Source organism: Syngnathus acus, chromosome 21 (assembly GCF_901709675.1).
Source record: "Syngnathus acus chromosome 21, fSynAcu1.2, whole genome shotgun sequence".
Taxonomy (NCBI): Eukaryota; Metazoa; Chordata; class Actinopteri; order Syngnathiformes; family Syngnathidae; genus Syngnathus; species Syngnathus acus.
Genome location: NC_051105.1, coordinates 2,729,717 through 2,747,371, shown reverse-complemented (window position 1 = coordinate 2,747,371; position 17,655 = coordinate 2,729,717). Strand labels below are relative to the sequence as shown.

General features: G+C 40.6%; 1 long non-coding RNA gene across 1 annotated transcript in view; it reads right to left on the bottom strand.

The window, feature by feature from the left end:
- The window catches only part of LOC119115416, a 54,970-nt gene extending 39,892 nt beyond the window's left edge, over positions 1 to 15,078 (bottom strand). Inside the window, exons 1-2 of the long non-coding RNA XR_005096136.1 lie at positions 15,030 to 15,078; positions 12,179 to 12,278 (exon numbers count right to left, since the gene is read on the bottom strand). This is a non-coding gene — a long non-coding RNA (uncharacterized LOC119115416). The remainder of the gene's footprint in view (positions 1 to 12,178; positions 12,279 to 15,029) is intronic.
- Between the last annotated feature and the right edge of the window lie 2,577 nt (positions 15,079 to 17,655).

Here is a 17,655-nt window from a genome sequence, read left to right as displayed (position 1 = left end):
TTGCCCATCCTGTTTTCATTTCTTTCAATTGAATTCCAAATGACCCTTCTGGCAAAGCGCTCAATTGCAATATTTTGCATAATAGTTTTTTTTTTTGGTGCTTTCTTGTCCTTATTCCATCACATCCATTGGTGCAGCTTCCCTACTTGTTGATTAACCTTATGACCTTTGCTGAGGAACCACCATAAATGGCCACAATTCTTTACACTCTTGAACGTACAGCACCGACACACAAGCATGTTGGTCGTCAGGTGCGTCGAGTGAAGGTAAAGCAGGAAAAATAGCTTTTAATGGATTTGTATTATATACCGCACACTAAGGACAAGGCCCCATGGGAGTACCCAACACAAACAAACCTCATTGGCACCAAGAACCAAGGTGAGACGCGTCCCTGATGACGGCAGCGGAGAAATCCACTGTACAACACGGTACAGTTCATAAAAAGAGCCATAATGGGTAGAAGAAGCGAGGCAACGATGAATACGGAGTCACCCCCTCAGTACCTCCCTAAAGGGGCCTTCAAGGGTCAACTGGGTGTCCGGTACATTGTGACAAGTGAAGAAAGGATGGACACAACCTTGCTTGGTGTCTCCATGCATTATACATCGATGCCCTCTCACACACACACAGGTTACACTCAGTCAGCCTCTCAGGTTAACCCCCCCCACACCTTCCGCCACATTGTTGTGCGCCTCGATCCAATTTTCCTGACCTGTACGTGACAGAGGTGAGCACATCATTGTGCGACACCCCAACACACAGGAATTGGATCAGCCCCTCCGACTGACCTCCAACGGAGCCACGTCTCATCTAGCATATACGGTGGGGGTGGGCAGATTTTGACCCCCGAGGTCCACGCATCCACTCGGGTGGCTGCCGGGCAACATGACGAGCAATTCGAGGCCCTGTCAAAGCGGTGATTGACACATTTACACCCACTCGCTGGCAAAGCTGACAAATTACCCTGAAAAGTCAGACAAATCAATGTCTAGTCATTTTCCATATGGTTCACGAAGGTGGCCGGATTCACACAGCAACCTGCAATAGCACTTATATAACTAGATAGTGATAAAAGTACGTCACATAACATCTATATGTACCCAAGAATGGAAAAAAAGGTCTATTTTACGCAAACAATTATTTTTGTGACCTCTGTAGGTTTTTCTTTCATTAACGGAGGTGTTCCAACATTTTGTCCACATTTGTATCTAAAACTTGTAAAGTCGATCAAATTCAGGTTGCCAGCAGGCAAGCTCCTCTTCTCACTGATTAAATCAACAATGAATCCTTTTCAGAAGGTTTAATGTAAATTTTTTTTTTTCCACATTTGTTGTATAGAAAATTTGCACACCTTTATAAACAACCGTGAGTTTTGTGGCCTTTCCTTTTGACTATCCATGCTTTACTACCTACTAAAAGTACAAACCTTTTATGCAATGACCTTTACATGTCATTTCTATTACTTCACACTACATCCATCTGCTCCTGGTTCGGCCCCCCGGTCAAAATTTAGAACCAAATTCGGCCCGCCAGTCAAAAGGTTTGCCCACCCCTGCCCTACACCATCAGTGGGAAAAAAAAATAAACGTTACCATAAGTTAGACCATTAAAAGATGATTTGAGATACGAGGGATTTGAGTTGTGAATGTGATCACAGAACAGAATGCATCTCAAGGCATCCATAATTTGTTTTCAATAGAAGCTTGTTGAGGCGGCAAACGAACCATCCATCCATTTTCTGTACCGCTTGTCCCCACGGGGGTCGCGGGCGGCAGCAAACTAGTTGGCTCAAATTAAGCCAGCCCACCCACGTTCTATGTGATATAACCACTAAACTGCAAAATCCTTAACAAGCAATCATAATTGACCCCCTACAATGCTACCTTTGCAATGTTAGGCCTAATCATGTTGATGACATTGTTGCAAATGTGTAACTTTTTTTTTTTTTTTTTGGTGGTCATGTGGTTGTGCCACCGCCGCCTAGCAGCGTGATCACGCGTCTTCCACATGTCTTTCATGCATTCGCTTTTACCTGCGACGTCCAAATTACAGCCGCGCATGGACAGGAGTGCAAAAAAAAAAAAGAGGAACCCCCCGCTGGGAGAAAAAGAGCTACAGTACTGGCGACGTCAACATTGGCCTAGATAAACACAATACATACAAAAGAGTCAGTGCATGAAAACAACCCTCCGTTTCAGCATCAGTGCACTTACCTACTCATAAACATAGGGACAAATCAATTCACAGAGAAACACTTTATCCCCCCTCTCTCGCTCACTCATTTGAAATTACAGCTGTGGGAGCAAAGCTAGCATGATAGCTTCGGTCAAATTCACTAACCTCTTCTCTCCATGGCAACAGATTCGAGAAGCTCATGTTTTATTATCTTGCTTTGCCCAAAGAGGTGTGTTTTTGCTTGCATCGCGCTCTTTTCCATATCAACACCAAGCCCGTTCAGGCAGCAATTTTAATTGATTGAAAACTTCACCGAGCTCACAAATTTTGATTTTGCCATTTCGACAGCAGTCAAGTTTAGGCAGTATTTTTTTTTTTTCCCCCAGACCAAAAATTTGAATCCCCACAAAAACTGCATAGCTTTGTGCTTTTTTGTTTTTCTATTTTCATTTTTTACAGCAGCCCGTTCTGTAGTTCTTTGTACTTCTGTAAAGAGAGGAGTGTTTCAAAAAAACTCCCATTCTGTCTATTGTTTATTCAGCTAAGTCCACAATAAAAGAAAAAGTAATTTTCTTAATAATTTTTCTTCCCTTTTTAAATCTAAATTCCTACCTCCCCTGTCATCTTTCTTATTATTATCATTGCCTACTTTTAGATACATGTTTTATTTTTTCACTAAAAGTTATATTGTTGTATTTTATGTCTACTACAATCTTTGTAAGCAGTAACGTTTATGCACAAACCTCACACCCACTCTGAAGTGTGTTTGTGAGTGCGAATGTGTTTGTTTTTAAATTAAAAATGTGTGTTCGGTATTGGCATAGACTTGGATGGGCGCTTTCCATTTTTACGATTTCTCATCTACTATTTTTTTTTTTAAGTAAGTCGTAAACTTGAAGTCACTTATTTTGTGACACAGCCTGTTTAGGCAGCCTTTTTTAATTGACGTGTTTTCAACCTGTGGTATTAAACCCAAACATTTATATACATAAACATAAATGGACGTTATTCTCACCAAAAGATATCACCCAGCTGTTTCCTTTCCCCCCCCCCCAATTTAAATTTTCATCTACAACCCACTTAGGTAGCTTTTGAAAAAAAAATGACATTTTTTCCGCAAACATCATTAAGCTAAAGACATGCTTTTCCACAAGTATGCCTATTTTCAATTTCAGCCCTTTCAGGCAGCAATCAAAACATTTACCAATTAATTTTTTTTCTGCCTATAGAAGTATATGTTTGCACTGGAATGCATGCATCTACAAATGAACGTATACTTTGACAGCATTTGCATGTGCTATGACAGCAACAGTGTGAGCGTCTGTCAAGCTCCCTTTCACCATGACCTGTATAATCAGTGTCACATTAGCAACACAACAAATCAAACACTGCCAGTCTCCCTCGCCCGGCCTCAAAACGTGCGCGCTGCATGTCCTCCATCACGCTCCCAGCTGGCCGCCGCACACGGTGTCAAACAGATGCTAATTAATATGATAACTAATACCCATTACACAACACGCGGGTGTCCAAAAGCGCTAATTTAATTTCCTCTTATTTAAAAGCGGAGAGCTGAGATGAATGAGAAGGAGCGAGAAAAAAAAGACGCATCTTCCTATTTGTTTCTCAGCCAACAAGGTGAGTAGGGGGTTTATTCAAATATGCTATCACACTATGAGGAACTAAGACAGTGTTAGGTGGTATAAAACCAAAACTAGATTGGTTAAATATAGCAAAACCTAAACAATATCTGAAGTACATTATTATTCGTGTTTCGTTTTATGATGCAAAATAATATGAGCACCTGACAACATATTAGGCAGCCCTGCCTGTGATCCAAAACTAATATCATACTACATTTATTTCTCATCATGTCCACTGTGGTAGAGAGTTTAAAACTGCACTGCTTCACACATTATTATTGACAATTGTTTTTAAAGTTTCGTCCCTCTTTTGTTTTGAGCAAACCAAAGTCTCCAAGAGTATGCATTCCTTTTACATGTCAGTTTTTAATACATCAATCATCTGAGCAGCTATTCTATTCAATACACATTAGTCCTTATGATCTGGTCTTGGAAACAATTTGAGAGTTGAACCTTATAATTGTTATATTTGAAATGAATGTTGGGTTGATGTACAGTCAGATAAAAAAAAAAATTGCCCCGATTGGAAAAAATATCCAAGCAACTTGACCGTAAAGCATGCAGTTTTTAACTATTTTAGTGACTGATAAAACTTTTTTCCTTCTTTTTTTTAACACATAAGCAACAGTACAAGATAAGAAAGTATAGTCAAAAGAAAGATAAAAAGAATACAATCAACACTAATCCAGCCCTTGTATCTGGATGTACTGCTGGAAGGAGGGTACGGGCTGGGGGCACCAAACCTCCATGGGGTGGAGGGGGAAAAAAAAGTAAGAGCGTAGACGAGAGGAAGGAAGAAATTGAGTAGGAAGGAGGAAGGGGGGGGGGGGAGGAAGGAAGCAAGGAAAAGAGAGAAGCGTCGGAGATTGGGGCGAGGAATGGGGGGTTTGGTGTGAAGGAATGGGTAGGGGCGTGCACGCTCAGATTTTCGGGCTCCAGCTGACATCGGTGGCCCCTAGTTTATGAGATGTGGTGATTAGTCAAAACGCTGCTAATCAATGACACATTCACGCCGGTTCCTGCTCCGTTGCTCCACACTAATTGGTCTATTCTGCAACAAATGGGGAGATGCTGTTACCCCTACTGTGGAGATGGGGGGGGGAGTACAGGGGGCTGGGGTCACATGTGTGTGTGTGTGTGTGTGTGTGTCAAACATGCACGTACTGTACATCTGTTCAGCTCTAGAGCCAGTATCAGATTCTTGAAGAAAAAAAAAAAAAGGTCAAATTGAGACAGATTGGATTTAAGCAGCTGAGGATTCACATCAACAATCAGGAGAGAATGCGATCCTCCATTTGGGGGAGGGGTCGGATGAAGGAGGAAAACGTGGAGAAGAGGCCTAAATTCAATTTAAGTTTGTTGAGTATTTAGATAATGTCTCCTAATGTAATGCCCCACTGTATGAGGCCACTCATCACAATGCAGTAGCAACGCCACCAATGTCTGAACACCGGTACTGCAGGGATGGAATCTTCAGTCTCAACCACATCAGATGGGTTTGGAAAAGGAACTTTATGCTGAAGCTTTTTAGTATTTGTGGAATAATAGCAAAAGGACTTCATGATTTTAGTTCATTTTGATGAGCTAATTTGTACATCTTTTCTGCCCTTTGGTAAATTGGCATAAACGTGTATTGGAAAATTTATTAAATACATTAAGTATTTTAACCTTAAATCTCTACATGATGGCCTCTAATGTTTTTTCATTTTTACATTTATTTACCTTATCACCTCTTTCATTTGTGGTCTACATTTGAACAAACCCTCACTCGTGGAATCCGTCGTCTTGAACTAAATATAAATGACTAAATAATAAAATGGGACAAGGGGGTTAAAATTATACACACAGATAAGAAAAATACATACATAGTCATATATAAAAGAATGAATGTAATACAATCATAGTATATATCACAAATCAGGAAATATCAGACAATAATAGGCAATCATTCCAAAGTGCTCAGCAAAAGTTTTCACAAGCCATCATCTCAACAGCAGTCACTTTGCCTCAGTAAAATAATAATACAAAAATCAATAATACAACAAATATGTTTTTCACTGTGACATTTTGGTTTAAGAGAGGTTTCTAGTTATGGCTAGTCTTCATGCTAAATAATTGCAATTTAATTCGATAAGAACTATTATTATGATTGTAAAGGGACTCGGAATTGTATATGGTTATTTTAGTCATGCCAAAACGCCACCCTATACTGTATATTGTCACACACACACACACACACATCGGCACGCACACCCACAGTGCACCACAATGGGCCGGGTCATTGCGGGCCGTGGCGCTCTCAGGGTGAGTGGCGCTGGTTAACAGTGCTTTGCGTTGAAGAGCAGCACAAGAGGACGGTTCACCCAAACACATGACTGCTACTACCTAAATATTAGTCTCGAGCTCTCAACGCTTTCAGTCGAGGGGCTGCGGCTCAATCATTTTGCTGTGTCCCATGTGTGCACGTGGACGGTAATTATGTGTATGAGGAGAGGCTGTTTGGAGGGTAAATAGAGCTGCAATTATTCTTTTAACCTTACTAGAGTGTCACTAGCACCAACACTCGGCCACACTTCAGTGGAAAGTCGCCAATGTGTGAAAACCGCAGTGTGGACGGAGCTCAACTTCCCACAGGACGGCGCATGTGCTTTCTGTTCGGAGAGGGTCAACAGCGCCTCTGCTGGTTGTAGGGCGGTCCGTTATCGCGCAATTGGTTGCGTGACTTCATACCACAAAGTGTTTCGAATATTTGCACTCGTTATTTGGTTAGATGCAAAATGACAAACCATCGTAAATGAACTTGTAAATATGTAACATTAACCTTTGCTGTCAGCAGATAGGTTGATATTGCGAATGAGAAAATCTAATGCCAATGACATTACTAGGATAGTTACAAATGAAAATAATAAATTCAATACAAATGAACAATTTTATGAAAGTTGAATGCATTTTTCAATACATGTATTTTATCTAGTTTGTTAAACAAACTAGATAAAATACATATATTGAAAGGTTGTATTGTAACTTTATACACAACAAAATACTTCATAATCACAAAATAATGATCCATCATTTTGTTATTGTTTGCAATCACTGTGAGTGGGCGACGCAGACTCGCAGTGTTTTTTGTAGCATTAGTAGTGAGGAGACAGCTCTTACCAGTCGCCCGTGGGTTATTTGGCCTTTTCCTGTGCAGCGTCACTTGCAACGTCTCTCATTTTAGCGTCGCCTTAGTCCTTGGTGTGCGGACATTTGAATGAGGAAGCGTCTGTGTCACTGATTATCTTGCGAACGGACACCTGCGTGAACTCGATAGGGACAGGGGAAACGCGCGCACACCCGATCATGAGCGATCGCTTATGTGTGCGTTCGCGTTTGGACGCGTTTTATTTCTATGGCGCGCTCCGCGGCGCAGGTCCCCGCGACGGTGCAAAGCGGGCCGCATATTATTGATTTTATGACACGATGCTTCGGGCCGGTCTAAATTAAGACACGGGCTGGATTTGGCCCGCGGGCCCGATTTTTGGCATTAATCAAATCAAGATCGCATTGTTTATTGTAAATAAGATTAGAACAAAAATAATCGCAAGTGCAACACTAGGGGATCACTATTACTTTATAAATCGTCAGACTTAAAATTGATTTCTTATTCCTGCACTTAGTATAATAAAAGGAAAAAAAAAAAAAATCACATTATTCAAAACAATTAATTGAATTAATTTTTGTAGGGAGTATTTTCATGAGCATCAGTTTCCACAGAACTATCATAAATAAATACTGTTTTTATTACAGATTATTCCCCTTGAAAAACCTTTTTTTTGTCAAAACATATGTTCTTTCCATCAATTTTCCAAACTGCCTATCCTCATCAATGTCACAGGTGTGCTGAAGCCGATCACTTTGGGCGAGAGACAGACAACACCCAGGACTGGTCGCCACCCACTCACAGAATGCACAATTTTGTTTCAAATGTTTTTATAAACTGCTCAACATGTAAATGTACGAGCCAATAAACTGCAAGGCTCAGCTGCTTCATGTCTATAGCCCCCCCATCCCCATCCCTCCTCCAGTTTTCGTTCGGTCTTTATTATATTGAGTTATACAGGTGAGTCAAAAGTGACCTCTGCAAAATATTTTCGGATTGGAAGCAGATACCTCAGGTCAAAAGTCTCCAGCATGTTGATAAATCACCACTTTCTAACCTTCCGCAACGGCCTCGGTGATTGCCTTACTTTCTTGTCATACAGAAAACTCTTGAAAATTATTTCGCCTCATGTTGTCTCTTATTTAACACTTTTTGAACAAGTTGCAAAGAAACAGCAACTGTGCTTTTGTAAAATGGCTCCTTTCTGATGGCATCCATGTTGCTAATGCTTGCGGTGCGTTTCAGTAAGGATCTGCAAAAACCCAGCCCCCTAAAAAACAAGCAATTTCAAATCATTTTAGATGCAATAAACAAGCAGGATGGAGTCCTAGTAGTTAGTGTCTGTCTCGTTGTCAAGAGGTTATGGATTCAAATCTTAGCTCCAACCTGACTGCGTGGCGTCTGCATGTTCTCCCCCGTGCTGCCCAAAACCATGCATATTAGGTTCATGAAGGACTCAAACGTGTCCATGGGTGTTAACATTTGTCCGTTTTAGTTCAAAATCTTCAAGAAAGCATTCATCTATAATTGATTTGACAAAATTCTTCATCAACAGATTTTTATGCTAGAGGGTTTTTCTTTTTTTTGTATAAAACAAAACTATAACATTGTAACCATTTTTACACTCCAAAAAGTTGACTGAACCCAAAACTTCAATACTATTAAGCTGGATAACTCAGCAAATTATAATGAATTTTCTCATGTGAAAATTGTTTTTTCTGCATTTTTAACAAAGAAACACTAGTATACATAACTAATGGTACTTTGTATTGTCCCCCAACAAGTTGTAGTAAAAGCTCAGTAAATTGTTTTGGCGCAAACAGCTTGCTTGCTTTGTTATATGAACTCAAATTCTTGTCAATCATGTATATTTTAGTTATTCCAATCTAAATTACTGTTTGACATCCCAAAATAAAGACAATTAATAACATAAAAAGCGTAAACAGCATAAAATACTAAAATGATGCTGAGTAAAAATTAAGCCATGATAAAATTGGGTTTCTCACTTGATGCAATTTTGTGATATCATGTTATTGGAGTGTGATAGTCACCACACATTCAAAACACACAGGCAGGTAGCAGCCTTTTTTTTTTTTTTTTAAATTCCACACTTCTGCCAAATAATGTCGCCGCCACCGCCTCTTGAATAGGCAACATCCCCCCCACCAACACGTGCACACACAAACACAGGCAGAAATAGCCGAGCATCAGTTCAGGGATGCTCCTGAGTACTTTATGCCTTTGCAAGAAGCATCAATAATATCATCCAGCTGTAAATACATGAACAGACATAAATCTTATGCACGGCCGTGGTATGAAAAGAATTGTTTCCACTTCAAACGCCAAATAAAAAGCACATCACATTCAACAAGAATTATTAATGCTGTACACATACACACACACACACACATAATGTTATCGGTTCGGATCACTAGCTCAGCAGATCTCAAACCGCATGTCACCCGCGATAACTCACACCACACACACGGACAGAGGCGAGTTTGTGTGTCTCTTGTCAATAGGACGTTGAGGGTTTTGCCACTAATGACCAGTGCAGAGATAAGAGAGGAGAGGTTAATGTGTTGCTGTGGATGATCAAGATAAAAACGATCCCTTCAAGCTCGCACACAATGACACAGCGAGAGAGAGAAAGAGAGCGAGTGTTCAAAGCCCAGGTGAGGATTTTTTTTTTTCTTTTTCCAAAAACTACATAAAAACAAGCCTTCCAACAATATTCATTCAAACAGTATTTAATGTGGGTCATAATTGGATTCATTCACATGGAGTCGGGCATAGAGAAAGCACTAAAAAAGTAAGCTTAGATTTTCACTCAATGTGTTATCAGCACACAGCAAATATATATGACCCTGTCTGCTAAACAAAAGACCTTCATTTGTAAGGCTCCTTTGTGAATACATGCTCGTGCTCGTTCGTGTGTGTGTGTGTGTGTGTGTGTGTGCGTGTGCGTGTGTGCGTGTGCGTGTGTGCGTGTGCGCACTTACAAGTAGCCATAACATTAGGTACCACTGGCACAATCTCATGAGAGATATTATTAAGAATATGGTTATTGTCACGGTTTGTGGAGATCTAGACAGTTGTTCCGAAGCCGTAGGGCTCAGCTAGTGAAGGTCACATGACCAAACCCAGAAAACAGGTGATCCATGATGGACGTTACCTGAGCCCTGAGCAACTTTGACGTCATTTTCATTGGCCAGCAGGTGGGAAAATGGCCACTCCTGAGATGGCTAAAAACGGGTGGATTTTGCTGATTATTTCATATTCCACAAATGCGATATGGATAAGAATGCCCTTCCTGTTTCGACTATTGGGGGTGCAGCCATAACATTTTATTGTAATGAAAATGCCTCACTTGATTTAAAAGCAATTTCATATTTAACCATTAAAAAAATTGCAATTGTTGAAACAATTGTAAAAAAAATAAACAAAGACATTGACAAAAACAAAGCAGTGGAAGACATTTTTCGAGTTTCTGCCGTACAAAAAATGCATTCTAAAAATAACTAAATTGGTAAATATAATGCAGATACTAATCTATGGTTGCTTACAATGTATTCCCATAGTCTATCTTGGAAATTAAAAACTAAAACTAGTTTAACTGCAGCAAATGTATAGTTAAATTGATACTGTGTCAGAGTCAAGCAAAAGAGAGCACTATTATCTTTGTCATTTGTCATTCTGGATCTCATTCAGCTGTGCAGGCATATCTAATTTTGCGATGAGACAAACGCACGTACACAAACAGCGGCTTCCCTTCCCTGTGAATGAAAAGTAGCATGAAATGCCCTCCACAGCCACCCCACTTCCCCACCTCCGTCATTCCCCATCTGTGTGGCCGGCCTGGGTCGTCTGACATTTGGACACTTGTCAATCATCTCTTTCAATAGCCCAAACGGCAGGAAAAATGGAGTCGGGGGGTCAGAAACTCGGCATATCACCATGGCAACAGCTGCATTGAAGTTCATAGCCTGCTGGGACTGTAGCGCTAAGTGTGTGCAAGTGTGTGGCAGTGTGCGTGTGGGAAAGTCCATTTCAGTTGGCGGTTCAAGGGTGTGTGCGCACCTCCTCGTGTGTCCAATTGTTCACCATCAGCCAAAGGCAAATACTCCTCCCCCAAGTCCATTTTTTTTTAGCTCTTACGTTCTCACCTTGAGACCTCACAAGCCGCTTCAGCCTTTTTCTCCCCCATTTCTCTTGCTGACACTTTTTATTTACACTTCCCTGCGCTGCACTACAGGTGAGGGATCGAGGCCCTGCAGAAAGTACAGTGTCCCCCAAAAATGAGCACTTAACCTTTGCACTCTCTCTCTCTCTCTCTCTCTCTGCCTTGTCAGTGTGCCTCACCTTGCTCGCCCCCATGTGGCCTCACGGCATAATTATTATCATCTGTTGTCATTTCTCTGTAACAATTCTTTTATGATGCTCGAGAACTCCACCTAAAAGTGGATTCATAAGATGGACATAAAAAATGTCAACAGTGGATTTTTTTTCTTACTGACTATTAGGACACCTTATAAAGGCTTTGGTTGCGGAGTCCGTTGTTCTTGTCGGGTTTTCGCCGCCCCGCACGAACGGAAGAAGGTACAAGGAGGACTGTGGTGTTTCGAGATTCCAATCGTCTTTCCTCATTACAATGAATGGAAATACTCTTTGCCCCCCCCCCCCAAAAAAAATCATTCAAATAGCAGCCTATAATATTGTACTTTGGGAAAAAGAACAGTATCGACATCATTAGGATGTCAAGAAAATAAAATGTTTTGCTACATATTTACTTCTATTCAATGGACATTGTGCTACTCTTTCTGGGGTGCATGCCAATTCAGACTGAAGGATATATCACACATTGAGCAGTCTTCAGCTTCTCAATATGCCGCAGTAATAGAAGTTGGATCAAATAAATATGCGCCTTTGAGTATTTTTCTATTATCTGTTATATGTCACTAACCTACACTACAGTTATCACTATTAAATCCCAGTTACAGCAAATATTTTCATTCATATATTTGATTTCATTTGCATGTCAAATGAAAAAGAGTGAGTGCGGCGGCAAGGCAAAGCAATTGTATTTCCTGTATGTAGCGCATTTCATACACAAGGTAACTTCAGCGTGCTTCACATAATAAAACGTACAACATTTAAAAGCGTTTACAAATAAAAGAGTCGATGACATTCAAAAGCAAAATAAATAAATAAATAATACCTGAGCGTGAGCTGGGGACTTGAGCAGCGATGTGCAAACTACTTCACTGCATGCCTTTTGTAATCTGGACAGCTGTACCGTTATAAACAGAGGACCTCACCTGCAATATAAACAGTACCCTGAAATTTTAAGTTCCATCAATGAGGTGGATTCAATGAAACTGTCAACTAATGTTTCAGAAATAAAGGAAAATCAGAAATTCATCAAAAATAAAGAATGAGAAACTTTTCCACACATTTCTAATTTATAAAAAAAAAAACATGGGTGTCTAAACGACTGTTTGAAATGCTAGCAGTGGGTGATTATTAGCTTCTTTATCTACAGTGAATATGGAAAGAAAAATATAGTTTTATATATATATATATATATATATATATATATATACACTACCGTTCAAAAGTTTGGGGTCACAAAATTGTTTGGGTGACCCCAAACTTTTGAACGGTAGTGTAAATATTATTATAATAAAATATTATGAATTAAATATTATAAATTATCTTATATTTGTATAAGATTATATATAATCTGTGAATATAAGTATACATATATATTATAAGATTTTTTACACAGAAGATTATATATATAATCTATAAATAATTATCTAAATAAATATATACACTACCGTTCAAAAGTTTGGGGTCACCCAAACAATTTTGTGACCCCAAACTTTTGAACGGTAATGTATATATATATATATATATATATATATATATATATATATATATATATATATATATATATATATATATAAGTACTGGGCAGCGGAAAGATGCTAATTCGTGATCGTGCTAACACGCGAAAATGATCTTCTGTTTCCTCAATTTAGAAGTTTTATTTTGACTTTTAAATGTTTTTTTAATTTGGAAAAAACAATCCGCGATGTAGTGAAGCCGCGATAAACGAAACGCGAAGTAGCGAGGGATCACTGTATTCTGACCAATCTGCTGATTCTAAAACGTCATCAAAAATTCATACCAAATATAACTAACCCTCAAAGGGTGAATTTAGGATTGAGTTCCAGAAATGGGGCACTTCAAGTGAACCATGCAGGGTCAATCCGGCCGAACTCACGTTTTGCCATAGTCGCAGTTTGTTTTGATCGAGCCTGATTGTTAATTTTGTAAAGAAGCCCCATCTATGGCAGCGGAGGTCAACATACCTCAGCCAAGGTGAATCCTCGGAGGACACAAGTAAACGTCGCGACAAATACATTTTTCTCCAGATGAACAACACTTGTTTGCCAGCTTTCGATCTCGTGCACGAGCATTTGCGTGCACGTTGGGTAACTAAATTCAGCTGCTGGTAGTCGGCGATAAATAAGGAGGATATTTTGTGTTCCCAGTCGGAAAATCGCTCCGTTTGAGTCCGAAGGGGCAATTCGGTGACCTGTTTAGTGAACACTTACCGCGGAGAGGCTTAGCGCAGCTATACAAGCAGCATGTTGCAGGTCGGTGGCGCAAAAGTGGTGAGCAGTCGCCACGATTTCCTGCCCAGACGCTGACAGCATGGGAGAAATCACTTTAATGATGCGCTCGAAAATTGCTCCAAAACTGTGCCGCTTTTCAAACAAATCTCGGAGGAAAATAATGGCACAGTAGCAACATGGTTCGTATCAACCAATAGAACGTTTCACATTTTAATATATGATTTGCTTTTTTTTTTTGCCATTCGGAGAAAGAAGTGAAAAATATCCAAAATATTGATTTTGTGAAACTGTCGTAATTTGAGCGATTTCAGCTGCTAATAGTTGTTTGATGTGGATTAACATGCTCCATTACATCCAATGCACCAATGCTGCCAGAATCATGACACACACACACACACACACACACACCAAAAACTCCTGCTCCCACAGATGGACAAGGCCTGACTGGAATGGCGTAATTCTAGAGGGATAATTCGTGGATAATTTCGGGATAATCTTCAACCAGCAAACCCATTCGGAGCGCCGCCACCCAAGTTTGCCCACAGCCTGATTAGCGGGCGCCCAGTGCCAGCCACTTGTAGTGACCAGCACCGCCAGCAGCCACTTTAGCGCCTTGCAAATAAACACAAACAAAGAACCCCGGGAGAAGGAGGGAGTGCGTACGCCACTGACAATTGCGCTGACACTTTACTGGCAGTGAAAGACTGCAGGTTAAACATATGGACACACACACACACACACACACACACACTGGAACGTGTTCCATTATGTGTCATTGCCATCTCGTGGTAGGAACCAGTACAATTCAGATCATATATGATACACAACTTTTACCGGAGTGAGGCATTTTACAGTATCCAATTCATAAACATTTAAAATATTAAGTAGCATCAGTAAATTAAAAAAATTTGTATTCATGATTATCTTATTTAAAAAAAAAAACTATTAGATACGTGGACTTTCCACTGTATTTAAAGGGAGTCTGAAGCCGATTGTAAGTAATGAAATGTGTTGATAAATGCTGACATCTAGAGGGGGAAAGTCAACATTGCATCAGGCGCACCTTTAAATATTCAAGCGCCCATCGTGAGATGAAACGTGGGGAGAAAAGGGAAAACTGACAGCTATTTTCCGTGGCTGCGTGAATGCCAACGTTAATCAACAATAAAATGCTTTCAATTTCAAACAGTCTATTGTACATTATAAATACAACTACATAATACACAATATTACATTTCACGTATCACACAAACAGGGCTTAAAAGTGATTTATAAATAAAAAAAATACTTTTGTAGTCTTTAGTGGCATTAGATGACTCGTGTGTTTTCACATACATGCAACAAAAGTTTCACTCATTCCAGAGACAACACACACACACACACAATACATGCACAGCCGAAACGTGCCATCCCTAGATTACTCACCATGAGTTTTGACCTTTACTTTTAAAAAGTCTAAAGTTCAAACGACGAGCTCCCCAATTAGTGTCCTGGAGTTAAAGGGTGGGGAGAACGATTCCTCGATGTTTCCTTCCTTGTTTAGTAAGAATCCCACAGAGCTTGAGGGAGGGGAAATCCAGTCAGAGGACATATGGAGTCGGGAAGCAGTCAGTAAACTGTGAGCGAGCAAGTGGACGGAGCCAAGCATCACCTGTGGTCCCCCCCCCCTCCCCTCCGATTCCCGCTCACTCCCGATGGACTCCTTGTATGCACACTTTCTCCGCCTCGCCTCTTTTTTTTCATCTCCCATCATCTCCTTTCCGGCACTTTTCTTCTGATGAACGGTCCGCCCTGACCCCGCTATTACCAATTTGGTCCCATTTGGTCGTCCCTTGCGCTCGCCATCCCTGCCGCCGCCGCCACTGCCGCCTCACGTCCTTATATATCCCTCAGCCTTCCCTTTGCCTTCTCCCCATCTCCAGCAGCATGAATATATTATTATCCGCACAATGGGGCCCTGCTTATTGTTTATGAATTACCAGCCTCGCGGCCAAACAAAGCCTATTTTCATAAGAAACATCCATTTCATTTCAGCTCCAATTAGATTGGGGGGGTGCTAAAGAATAGGAGTCCTCAGGCCTCTCAGCCCCTAAGGATGGCAGGTCCATTCAGCCGCATTCAATGGGGCCTTATTGCTTCGCCGTACAAAAGAGCACGTGGACGAGCTTTCAGACGGAAAGAGCCACCCCAAAAATGACTGGGAGACAGTACTGTACAATAACAAATCTTTAAAGAAAAGGACACTGAGTGCTTATCCTCCCATCCCATCAATTCATCCCTCGCTCACGGCTTTCTTCTCCTCCGCCGCCACCGCGAGATTGCGGACATTAATGACAGACAGTTGAAAGAGAGAAAGGCAGAGGGGAGAAAGAGGAGAAGAAAAGAGCTCAGTTTTCCACAATGCACGTCAAGTCTAAATGATCGTCGGCCGCTGAATAGCAGGAAGCGAGTCTCCTGTATGTACGAGAGAGTGTGTGTGAGAGTGAGTGCTTGATTGATTCCATGCGTTCAAAAGAGAAAGAAAGAACCAACACACCAGAAGAAGAAGAAGACCTTGATGCTTTTTCTATAGATGCAACAATGGCGGCAGCTTCCAAGTTGAATTGTTGGACAGGCTGTCATTCCATCCTGTGCGTGTGCGTGCGTGCGTGCGTGTGTGAGTGCCTGAGGCGGGTCAGAAGGTGATCGTAATCCTCCTCACTTCACAACTTTCTCAAATAGCACACTCTTGAAAGAGCCTTCTTGTCAAGTTGCACTTGTAGAGTGAGCCCATAGTTGTATTTCCACCTATGAGGTTTGATGCTTCTTGGAACTTTGAGATCCTGGAACTAAAAGTAAGGCGCAAGGCTGACCAGTTTCTACCAAGCTGGGTGGAGCGCCACACCAGCAGATGCAGGCCTTTCCTCTAAACGCCATTATGACAGACAACTGACAATAATGTGACTTATTTATGGTCAATTTATTTGAATCAAATTATGCTACTGGTCTATAAATAACTGAATCGTTTGGGTCCCTAATACATTGCTGATTTATGTTTGATGCCTCTGACCACTGCAAAACAAGTGGCTGGACAAGACCAGGAGAATTATGTTGAGCAATTATTTTCAGATCATTTGATTTCACTTTTACCATTATGAATGCATTTTGATTTCACTTACCAAGGAAAATAATAAATAAAAAAAATAAAAATGGATTCACATGATCATGCTTTGGTTTTATCTGACCTCATCTGCCTCACAGGTTGAATGTGAAGTAAGGCTTTTGTTCCCCTATGAGGCACGGAGGTTAGTATTCAATGTGAAACAAAAGACAACCGTTTTCATTACCAACGAGTGGACAAGGTCAGAGTCACTGTGAAAAGGTTGACATCTGCGTTTATTCATACCACCGAGGCCGGATTGGATCAGCCAACTCCTCCGATAAACAAAGCTTGTCGTACAATAGGTTACAATAGGCCGGCTGCAAACACACACAAACGTGTGCCGGCCGGTATCCACACATGCTATGTTACCGTGGCGATACGATCACGCAACTCATTAACATGCAAGTTACAACACGTAAAATATGTCATTGAGGCCGATCTACGACTGGACACTTTCATTAGGTACACAAGTAAATGAAGGATTGTTATTGTTGTCGCCGTTTGCCATGCCGTAGGAAAGCAGCATACTGAGAACAGGTTTGAATATTTTCAATGGCCGGCCTCTAAGATGTATAAAATGGGTGAATTTTTCTGCTTAATTAATATTCCACAAACGCAACAATAATTAGAATGTTTTTTTTAGACCAGTGGGGCCACATACAACATGCTCTTGTACGGAAATATTTTGGGATGATTTCCCCTTTAAATGCCATACCGGAATTGAAATGATGCAGTAGAATATATTCTGTAGTTGGCTCAGTTTTGTTCCTGTTTTCTGAAAAGAACATAATTAGGCCTATTTTAGGAAGGTCACAATATGATGGTATAGTCACAACCTGAAGCAAAACTGAAATCAGAACCTAAGGTAGGCTTGCACAATCTAGGGAGATTTATTACGTAAAATGTTTT